The 12386-nt window shown below is 37.3% G+C and overlaps 2 protein-coding genes across 3 annotated transcripts in view; one reads left to right on the top strand and one right to left on the bottom strand.

The window, feature by feature from the left end:
• LOC125769451 (uncharacterized) overlaps positions 1–12386 on the bottom strand; it is a 451794-nt gene that overhangs the window by 337428 nt on the left and 101980 nt on the right. The gene's annotated exons all lie outside the window — the stretch shown is intronic.
• LOC125769273 (uncharacterized) overlaps positions 1–12386 on the top strand; it is a 122342-nt gene that overhangs the window by 9928 nt on the left and 100028 nt on the right. The window lies entirely within an intron of this gene.

The raw sequence follows: 12386 nt of genomic DNA, 5'->3' as shown, positions 1-12386 counted from the left end.
CTTATGAAAAATGTTTTGCAAACGTTATCGCATTGTATTAACAAAAATTCTTACCGAACTTTACTTTCTTTACTGAAAACAACGCACAACAAGGACAACTTGTGAAATACTACAGCACACAATAAACACTGGCGTTCCACTCTAAGCAACAATGTACATTTAGCTCCCACTGTATTCTGTTAAAATGTATTGTTAATTGTTAAATCGCGTTATATGGTTTCCCCCGAACTTCGAGTTTTTTACACAATAATTAAGTTCGAACAAAAAAACATAAATAGTTTTTAGCGTGTTTAACACATAACTATTACCTTCGCATAATAAAAGTAAACAAGTCCTGTATTTATCGAATACTGCGTAATGCGGAATCATGCTGTATACTCTGTACACCTATTAATGTTGGTTTTTAGTTACATAAGAATGTTTCATTCCCGATTTAATTGTGCTGAATGTGTTAAACTTTATTTTACTAATAATTTATAACACAAATATTGATATTTTAAAATTTGAAATGAACAAATCGAACATTATTTACGATACCATAATCGAACCCATGAATTCAATTATAAACACAACGAATCTTCGTTTGACAAATAGTTGACGGCTGCGTCTGTGGCAAACGCCTTGGGGCTCCCACACGATAGCTACAGCTACACGAGCGACGCCTCGCTAAGAACAAAAGAAATTCCAAGAAAAACGGGGGCTGTCAGTTGTCGCCGCATACAAGTATGCATCATGTATTCTTGGCTTTAAAGCCAAGAACACACGGAACATACAGGCGTCCCCCGTGTTACGACCCCCTCGAGATACGACGATTCGCAGATACGACGATTTTGATCTCGACAGTTGACAGTTGTTATTGTGCTCAAAATTTCAGTTTTTTTTTTTTTTTTACCGACAACCGTTAAAAACATGATCTTCACTGAATTAAAAATTAAATTGTTGAAATAAACTTATACATTCTCAATACATAATTTAAGGAAATACTGAAAAGATCAATTAATGTACTATTCAAAACGAATTCTCTATTATTTTTTTCTCTAAAATATTTAAATAAAGCTTTCGACTCTCTACGCATGGTTATAAACTATGTATTCTCGACTTACGACGATTTCGACTTACGCCTTGCTTCGGGCTCTTTTTTCGGTCCTAAATACAGTCGTAACTCGGGGGACGCCTGTATCTGAGTTACGAGCCGCCGACGCAGCTGACGTTCGGCTATCGCCAGAGTTTATACCTTTACCCATCTGACAATTTCCGAAGATTTTATATTGACCTCTCGCTTTTTCATCATTCCATCTCGCTATTTTTGAGTGGTTTTTGCCGTTCGTGCCCTGTGGTGAGCGGTTTTGTCAATGTGTTGGTGATGATCGTGCTGACCGAGCGACCCGAGTGTGATTTTCAAACAATTTACAAAGAAAAAAGGAAGAAGCAAACGCGGAACACGCACATGCACACAGTCCGCGTTGCCGGACTTCGTGATCCGAGAGAGTGCAATATGGACGCGTTGATTTGAGGAGGTTTAAAATAGTGAATTATCAACGAACTGTGTCCTCAAAGGTATGTAAAAGTGTTGAAAAATATACAGCACATTTATTCGATGCTAATCATGTTCTTGTGTTTCCATTTCAAGTGTTTCAGAAGACCATTCAAGGGTGGAATCAAACAGCATCGACAGCCGCAACATCATGCAACAGTGAACAGTGCAGGAAGGATGTTCATCTACAGCCAAGATTTCATCGTATACGTGTTTTGAAGTTTTTTTGTTCTTTTAAAGTGATAAATGTGATTAATTTACTAATTTATAGTAGTTAAAGATAATAAAAAAGTGAATTAACAATAGTTGTTAATATTGTGAAAAAATATTGTGAAATAAAAAAAAATATTTGAAGTGTAAATTTTTGTGTACGTGACTGTCGAAAGAAACGACGAGAGAAAGAAATGGCGCACGATCGAGTCGCTCAGGATAATCGGCGCACGCGATTGGCTCGCTTCGAATTCATCGGCGCATGCGATCGGGTTGCTTCGGATTCAACGACGCGCGGTCGGGTCGCTTCGGAAATATCGATCGAATAACTTCGCTAGTCGTTCAGCTGGTCGAACGACTAGTCGATCAATTTATGAGCTCCGTGAGTGTCTTTCTGCCAGATGGGTATGAGTTGGGGAGTTGAATCACAGCGATGGGAGGGTAGCTCCTGGTTTTAAATTTTAGCCGTTACGTATCCGATTTTTTTTTTTTTGTTTTAGCAAGGCGCTATTCAAGGGGATATAACGTTTAGAAAAATTTATTTAGATGTAAACTGTTGACTTTGAATAATACACATACTAAATAGTCCTGTACTTATCGACTACTGCGTACTGCGGGATCTTGCTGTATATTCTGCATGCATATTAATGTTTGATTTTAGCTACGCAAGAATGTTTAAATCACGATTTAATGGTACTTCTTCTTCTTGGCGTAACGACATCTGAGGTCATGCCGACCATTTCTGGCATGCGAGACTTATTTTACTACGTAGCTGAATAATCAGTCTTTGCTACGCAGGAACGGTCCGGAAGGGATTTGATCCCTGGTGCTGCCGTGTGGAGCGGCGCCGTTTATCACATACACCAGCGGGTCGATTTAATGGTGCTGAATGTGTTAATTTTGTTTTACTAATAATTTATAACATAATTATTAGAAAAATTTTAACAAATCGATACCATCATCGAATCCATGAACACCATTATAAACACAACGAAACTTCTTTTGAAACATGGTTCATGTCTGCGTCTGCGGCAATCCCCACACGATAGCTACAGCTACACGAGCGACGCCTCGCCAAGAACAAAAGAAATTCCAAGAAAAACGGTGGCTGTCAGTTGTCTGCGCATACAAGTATGTTCCGTGTGTTCTTGGCTTTAGGCTGGTGTCATTGCTCGGTCGTATACGATTTCATCGTACGACCAAATAGCAAGGGGTGTCATTGCTCATCCGATTTGGTCGTACGATTTTTTTTTGAATTGTCAGTTAAAACAATTTGTTTACATAAACACCGAGAAAATAACACCTGTTTCGCGTTTATACAAGCGAGTTCAATTTGTTGCAAGCGACCGTGCAACCAAAGTGGCTATATAAGGAGGTGTAGTCATGTAGAACATTTGGTAGGAAATAGCGGATCGACCCCAGTTGTCAAATCCGAAGCGTTTGTTCATGTGTGTAGGTGAATGGCAAATGTTTACATTCGTATTTATTTCGTTGCCACAATCAAAACACTGATGATCACATAAGCGGTAAATGCGTTGGAGTCATGCGTACGATCCAGAAGAACTACAATACGCCACATTTTTGGCCGAATGTCCACTCAATCCCATTACAATCATTGTGGGCACTTACTGCACCTGCATTGATCGTCAACAATACTATCACTGTATGTGTGGCTTTCATCCGTATACGTATATCGACCCCTGCTGTCAAACTGATATTCAAAATGGCAATGTGTCAAATGCTATGAATACACCTCCTTATATACCCACTTTGCGTGCAACCAAATCAAAATCATTTGATTTGGTCGTACGACCAAATTGGTCGTGCAACCTTATCTGTCAAATCCCATACATTTGCCTTGCAACTAGTCGTATACGACCGAGCAATGACACTAGCCTTAACTACCCAATATTACCACAGTACAACATTACTCTTTCCTGAAAATTGAAAATGGTAAAGATACTCTTTGAATGTAAAACATTACTAACGTAAGTTTCAGCAACGGTTTTTTGAGGATTGATCAGTGCAAAAGGAAAAGGTCAATAAATCTGACTAGAACATTAACGAGAAGCAACAAGAACTTTAACAACAATAACAAATTAGTTGTACTTCAAGTAATAGAAACGAGCATTATGATGAAATTCGTTTAAAAAAAAGCCATACCCTCTTTAAATGATGCTTTGGGGCATATATTTTTGAATATATTCAAAATATATAAGGCATATATTCTTATGAAACTCGAAATTGATACCTACATGAAAAGACGAATTCGACACGAAGCATCACCAAATCACTTTGTTCGCCATCACGGCCCTACGTTGTGTTTTTACAATGGTTGCTTTTTCTTAGCCCTAACGGTCCTTACACTAACACAACTAAACTCTGTGACAATAACGCTACCCCGGTACAGCATCGCTATAATTAATCAATAATGTTTTGACTGTCAAAACAGTGTAGCGCATGCGAAACATAAATACATTAGCCGGCAGATTTTTAACAAACTCGATCTCCCAGGGCAAAAAACTATCTTTAGTCCTGCTCTCAATGCATCTTTCCACATAAAATGGACCTAACCCAAGCCAAAACTTAAACTTACAATACAGCATAAAGTAAATCGATTGAAGCTTGCTCAGAACCACATACACTGAACTATTGCATGGAACCACGTAATATTTTCGGATGAGAAAAAGGTCAAATTGAATGGTCCATTTTGATACAGCTATGATTTACATGAATGGACCGTTTACAGATTAATTATTATGACAATTTACAGATTTTGACGTAAAGTTCAAACAAATTTGCCCCGTGCTTCGAAGCCCAAATTGCTAAAGTGATGGTAAATCAAACTGTCCACATGTCAAACATGTCCACGTTCTGAGCCGTTGAAGCGTGAGATAAAAGGTCAGCATGCTAGGCTCTGCCAACAACCGGCAATAGCGTCGAACAAGATTTCTTGTTCTTGGCTTTGTTGGGGGGACCTCTAAGGTCACGCCGGCCATTTCTGGCTTACTAGACTTATTTTACCGCGTAGCCGGATGGTCAGTCCTTGCTACGGGGGGACAGTACGGATGGGATTTGAATCCGGTCCTGCCGTGTGGACCGGTGCCGTTTATCACATGCACCACCGGGCCGCGTTGAACATACCCAACCTTAGCACGTTGACTGCCAAGCCTTTTTGAGCGAAATTATCCGTAAGGCCACGGTAATCGCTAATGAGCGGGCCCGCTTACTGACATTGTGTTTATAAGCAGCGCTTCGCTCACTTATCACATACGCTCATGCTTTGCGATATGGATTTGAGATAATGTCCTGTTTTGCAAAAAAAAATCGTTCAAAAGTTAACTTTTAATATTTTATACTGGTCTTAGGCTGGTATCATTGCTCGGTCGAAATAATCATTTTTTTGTTGGTCGTACGACAGAAACTGTTAATAATAATAATAATTTTCCTAATAAACTCTCTCTTCTTGGCTTTTTAACGACCTTACAGGTCACACCGGGCATTTCTGGCTCCCTAGACTTATTTTTACCGCGTACCAGGATAGTCACTCCTTGCTACGGGGGGACGGCCCGGATGGGATTTGAACCCGGTGTGGACTGCCGTGTGACCGGCGCCGTTTATCACATGCATCACCGGGCCGCCCATAGTTCCTAATGAACTTACTTATCTCGTTTATTTATTCAAACCGAACAGTTCAGATAAGATAAAATAGTGCAGATAGAAGAAACCTAGCGTGATTTGTTTTCAAGAGCCATCCGTATTAGTGTTGGCCGTTCCGGTACGAACCTAGCAAAAAAGTTCCGATCCTTTTGAAGGCCGTTCCGTTCCAATCCTTTTTTCAAAATCGTTCCGTTCCGATACTTTCGTTCCTTTTCGATACTTTCGTACCGTTCCGATACTTTCGTACCGTTCCGATACTTTTGTACCGTTCCGATACTTTCGTACCGTTCCGATACTTTCGTAGCGTTCCGATACTTTCGTACCGACCTACTTGCCGAAGTGAGAAAGTGCTGATTTGACTAGTTGAGATGGTGTATGAAAGATAATTACTCACACTTTCACGAATCCTCGGCGCTACCTGCGCTTATGTTTTCGGTATGAACGTTTTTTGCACTAGGTATATACCAGATACATTACGTGACAAAAACAATGTTATAGCACGTATTTAATTGTTTTGTATTCTCAAATTAGTTTTACTTTATTTTGATATATGTTGTCTGTTTTTTAAACATTTTATTTATATTAATCGTTATCACATTGAAGTTTTGTCTAAATTAGATTGTAAACAAAATATTATGAACAAAATTGTTTATTTATTTTTGTGCCTGACTCTGTTGGTACTAACGGACCAACAGAGTTGTGTGTTTCAAAGGGAGAGTGTTGTAATAGGAGCATTAAAAAAGAAGAAAAAAAAATCTATCGTACAAATGATTTGAGTACAGGTTGTCCCCGAGATACAGGGTACCTGTTATATGCACATGCTCGGATTTTAAATATTGAGCAAATAGGATAAAATTTCGTTTAATTTTGTTTCTATTTCGGAGAATTTTTCAATAAATTTTGTCGTATGTTTACCGTCAAAAAATCGTCTTTCAATTTGTAAAACCTCAATACCCCTACAGATATAGAACTCGGTTCACTACATGTTCAATGTTCCAGGTAGATTTTCTATGGAAGATGATGAGACATCTTAAGATCCGAAGATTGACGAAAAAAAAGAAAAAAATGCGACCTCACTGAATTTGGTAAAAATATTCCTGAGAACAGACTCATACAGTCGAAACAAAGTTGATGGTAGTGCAAAACAACATTTTTAGTATAAATACGGTTCACTCCAAGGAGTAACACGTCAATAGCAACCAACAATTCGTAGAGGTGCACAAGTTTGTCCGATCTATTTAAGAGTGAATCGCAGAGATCGTCTAAGTAAAAGTTAAAAGTGTTTATATATTATAATAGCTCTGCTATCGTGGTGTTAACCTGATAAATTACTGGTAAGTAATTTGAGTGTAAAAGTGTAACAACAGTGAAGTGAAATATTGTTTTGTCTTAACATTAGCAGTTTAAGTTAAATTGTGTGTGTGTAAATATCATAGTATTCTGCAATTTTGAATTCAATTTAATATATTGTTAGGTTTTTTTACTCTCAATTATTTGTAAATTATTTTTAGAATACTGTTAACGAAATTATATTTCGCCAATTTCAGAACAGTAAAGCATAAGCTAAAACGCTAGACCATTTTTGATAAAGTATATCACTAATGTTTTGTTGTTGTGATTTTCTGATTCTTGGCATAGTGTTGCTTTGATATTTCTCAAAGATATTTCAATACAAGAGATTTTAAAAAGCTAGGCAGTAGATTACTTTTTGTTATAGAATATTAACCAAACGTAAAAGTTATGTTTACTTATTCTGTTTCTGTAATGTTTTTTAATGTGAATTTATAGTTGTTGTTTAATATATAAATCCTTTCTGTAGTTGAAAATATCCAATCTCGAGGTTTTTTGTTCGTATTTGTTATTAATTTATTAATTTTATTAAGATACATAATTCTGAATTGCACGACAGGGGTGGAGTCTTGAAATCGAGTGCCATTCTTAGAGTTGTATTCGAAACCGTAACTAATCAAATTGATCCGAATCGAATTTTCTGAATCTTGAATACCAATATTGATTGCAAGCTAAATTTCCAGTGATTGAGAGTGCAAAAAGTGCAATGCAATTATAAAATGACTTGTGAAAAAATGAAAAAAAAATATTCCAAAAATAAAGGAAAGTTATTTTAGATTTAAAAATAAATATTTATAGATTCTTAGAAATAGATAGTGGATAGAAAAACCAACATGATAAGAGATCAATCATAAAAACCAATTATTATTCCATTTTTTAATTAGAAACAAATCGATTATTTGTTATTTAGTGCTCATCAAACTATACAACTACAAAGAAATCTAAATTGAATTTAATTCAAAACTTTCAGCGTTCATACAGCGATCATACTATGGCGGATTCTAACAAAAAAAGCAAATCTTGCATTTGGGACCATTTTGAGCAGAAGGATTCGAAAGCAAGATGTCGATACTGCCTTAAAGATTTTGCTTATGGCAGTGGATCTACAGCAAATTTGAAGAGGCACTTGGAAAGGATACATCCCACTGTTCCTTTGGTTAGAAAAATCCAAATACTTTGGCGTCTACGTCGTCCAAAGTACAACACCAGCCGCAAATTACACCTTCGTTAGATGTAGCTTGTAGCAGCAGCAGGATAGTACACCAAAGCAGCACACCAAAACATCGAGATGCGAATATAGAATTTTTTATGTTGCGTCCAATCTCATCTACTTTTAAACGGAAGATAGATTTGCAATTGGCCCTATTCGTTTGCAGAGGATATCATTCGTTTTGTACAGTAGAAGAAAAAGAGTTCATAAACCTTTTAAAACTACTGAACTCAAATTACGAGGTACCAAGTAGAAAAACAGTTTCAAATTCTTTGTTACCTGCTATGTACCAAAGTACATTACAAAATGTCCAAGAAAAGCTATGCCAAGCAAGGTCAATTGCCTTGACTACAGATGGGTGGATTAATTTAAATTGTGTGAGTTTTTATGCCATAACCGCCCATTTTATCGATGTAAACGGAGTTTTATGCTCTTATTTGCTGGAGTGTTCAGAGTTTCCAATGAATCATACAGGAGAAAATATTTCAGCATGGATAAATAAAGTAATGATTCGATTCGAGATAGGAAACAAAGTTAATGCCATAGTTACGGACAATGCTTCCAATATGAAATTGGCTATTACAAACTTAACATCATAAATATTCCATGCTTTGCTCATTTATTAAACCTAGTAGTGCAAAACGCTATTAAAAAAGTATAAAAGCCACAGTTGAAAAAACAAAAACTATTGTACAGCATATCAAAAAAAGTTCCACTGCATCACAGAAACTAACAGATATGCAGAAAAATATAAACTTTCCAATTCTAAAATTGAAGCAAGATGTTCCTACGCGATGGAATTCTACGTTCGAAATGCTTCAAAGAATATCAAAAACGAGAGAGCCGTTGATGTCATGTATTGGCATGTTGCAATTTCAATCTAATTTGTTCCCCCGTACCAAGGACTGACTATCCTGCTACGTGGTAAACAAGTCTTACGGCCAGGTCGTTCTAACTGAGCCAAAAATAACGAAAGCCAGCAGGTATGGCCTTTAACTTAAAAGCTAATGAATTAAGCTAAATTTAATCAATTAGTTAGTACACTAATGCAGAATCTGTCATCCCTCAACAAGCATGTTTGCTCAGCTGTAATAGTATATATTAATATTAATACATAATATTGTATTAATAACGTGTTTTTCAACTTACCTTTACTTAATCCTAAGGTATTTTTTTACAAGACAAGTTCAATATTATTCACTGTTAGTTTAGCAACCTAAAACAAAATTAAGTATTAGAATCTTGATCCACTGTTTTATAATTTACGTTAACAATATTAAAAACAATAGCTACTCACAAATGCTGTAGGCTAGTGAACGGCACCCACGTTGATGGTATGAAACGCAATGCGTTAACATCCTTTTTTGCCAGGCTAACATCACTCATATTCGTATGTTTTCGCTTGTACATTTGCAACGATGGATAAAAGATCCGCGATTTTCTTCCTTTTCGCTCCTAATTCTCCAACTACATTCTCAGTCTGAAAAGCAAAAAATAATAAAATAATAAATTAGATGATAAAATTTTAATACTTCAATAAATTATTCGACAAAATAACAAACAAAAGTTTATCGAGTCTGCTTTGTATTAGGCTTCCATCAATTTCAATTTATTAAGATAGAAAATATGAAATTATAAATAAGTATAGCAGACTGTTCTATACATTAATTCGGAAATAATATACTAACATTCACTTACCATTCAAACCAGAACGTTTTTCTTTTGTTGCGATGACGATGCTCTCCCTTTCCGGCATAGTTCTGTAAAAATGAAAAGGACGTTTTATGAGCATTAAAAATATTTTGATGATTCCTCTACAACGCAAGTCCGTAGATTGCAATTTACACACATATATGTATTTTGCAGAAATGGAGTACCGACTGCGATAGGGTAGCGAGAGTTTTTCAATTATAATTTAATATATCTAAAAACTCCAAACACATTTAATGACTTCAATTTTGTAAGGCGTGAAAGAATTGCGATGAAATTGCAGGATACTCAACACAAGGCAAATGTGCGCAATATGAACTATTATCATTGAACCAATCCATGTGTAAAATTCGTTAACCTCACTTTCTCGAATTCTAAGGAAACGATACTGCACACACACAACTAAAGCAATGCACAAGCAGAACAAAAGAATATATGGACATGTATGTTCCAGAGATGTACACCGTAGCCGGAACACCAACACCACGATTAGTGTTGGGTAATGTGCTGCTGTGCACACAGTGCGCACAGCACAGCTTGGTGTGCGCACAGCACAGCACACCTATTATTGTGCTAGCACACTGCTAGCACACAGTACACCTAGTGCAGAGCTAGCACAGTGGAAGTACACTGCTAGCACACGGTTGTCACACGGTCCCCAAACAACCCCCCCCCCCCCCCCCCGCTCATCGCAATTCAGCTTCGAGGTTGATTAGTAAGGGCATCCCAAAATGTCTCCCCCCCCGGTCAGCACTTTTGAAATCAGTCCACCCCCCGGTCAGCACTATCAAAACTTGATTTTCTCCGATCAGTAACACTGGATCGTGGATCGTTCCACGCACAGCACACCGTTGAGTGCTAACGTGTGCGCACAGCACACCTAAGTGTGCTTTCGTGTGCGCACAGCACACCAAATTGTGCTACTTTACCCAACACTAACCACGATACAGAACTACATCAAATACGCACTCAAGACAACACAAAAGACACTGCACGAGGTTATTGCTGCGCAAGGAGATAACATAAATGTATATGCACACATATTAGGCGTAACTTACGGTTATACAACGAGAAACATATTTTTAACTATGTTCGGTCATCCGTAGATTGCAATTTAGCGCACACCACTCAACACTGTCACATTCCACTGAACGGAACCGCTTTTCATCCTGAACACTGTAAACTTACTGTAAACGCGCACTATTCACACGAATTAAAACGTATATTAAAACTGCTAACCATATTAACTTCACTAAAACATCTTTCACTGCATTTTAACTATTGTTTTGCACTAAAAAATAAAAAAAACATGCGAAACTGCTCCAAATTCCAACAAACCCACGCTGCCATGATGCAAATGCCTCTAATAAAATATTAGCATGTGGTTAAACGTTTCCTACGTCAACTAGTCCTACTTCATCCCTTGACAGCTAATGAGCGCCTGAAGTTCTTAAGGCCACTGTACACGACATTTGCCATGTTCATTTCAAACAATTTATTTTACGTCGAGAACAAATAATTGGAAATTGCTGTATTTCAAGTGAATTAGCAAAACTTTAATTTTGCTAAATTTGTGAAACACGTTCAAAAAAGGATGAGCAATACTGTAATTAAAGATAGGTTCGTCCTTCTTGATCCTGTGCAGGAGTGGAGGTGGGCAACCCTAGTGACAAAAATGACCACAAATTCATTCAAACTCCATATAAAAAACACACAGACCCTCTAAAAATATTCATCCAGTTCGGCCAGTCCCCAAGCAAACCAAGTGGGGCTAAAATGAACAAAATAGCGTGTATCCTGCTCTAAACTGTGTATCTTGTTGGCTCGCACTCTAGGGTTTTTTTGTGACGTCATAAACTCGCTTCAGTTTATTTAGTTCCCTGCGGGCAAAATAGCTCGGTTTTAGCATGTTGCCTCTGTTACTCCTACACGAAAAAATTTTGTATTCGTATAGGAGTAACAGAGGCAGCATGCTAAAACTGAGCTATTTTGCCCGCAGGGCATGCATTTAGTTTTCACCCCTATTCCGTTCTTGCAACATAGATGGAACAAAATTTGTCTTATTGTTGGTATCATTGTGTGTGTATATACTAAGCTAATGGATAAAAGAACGGGCACACGCGCTTCGGTTAACCGTAATGTCAACGACCGCATACCAAGGTATGTTTTTCATATTCAAACTTCAATATCTTTTTCCAGAAAAAAGATATCCTACTGATTTTTTTTTATCTGTAGCACATTTAATCCTTCTTTAGAATGCATTTTTAGTTTATTTTTATGATAATCGCAAATATTTTTTCCTTTCATTTTTTCCTTTCATACCCCGTGATTTTCCTTTCATAACCCTCAAGTCTATGACCGGCATACCCTGGTATGCCATATGTTGACACAAAGTGGGTATAGACATCAGGTAGGCTCATCCCTAACGATTTGACAGCTGCGCTGTAGAAAAATGAATTAAAATTTGACGTTTATGGGTTCGATTTTTTGTCAATGTATGTGAGCGAATCCTTTGGAATGTGCTATGTGTGTGAGTGAAAATATATGTATTACAATCGAACCCACAAACTTCTAATTGGTTTTCAATATGTCTACAGCGTCAAAGCTATAAGCCCACCTAGTCTCTTTACCCACTTTGCACTTTGTGTTGACACGACAGCGCAATGACAGGTAGAACAACAAAACAGGGTAAACAGAAGAAAGGTGCGCTGA

The sequence above is a fragment of the Anopheles funestus genome, chromosome X (assembly GCF_943734845.2).
Source record: "Anopheles funestus chromosome X, idAnoFuneDA-416_04, whole genome shotgun sequence".
In the NCBI taxonomy this organism is placed as follows: Eukaryota; Metazoa; Arthropoda; class Insecta; order Diptera; family Culicidae; genus Anopheles; species Anopheles funestus.
This window is presented reverse-complemented; position numbering and strand designations above follow the sequence as displayed.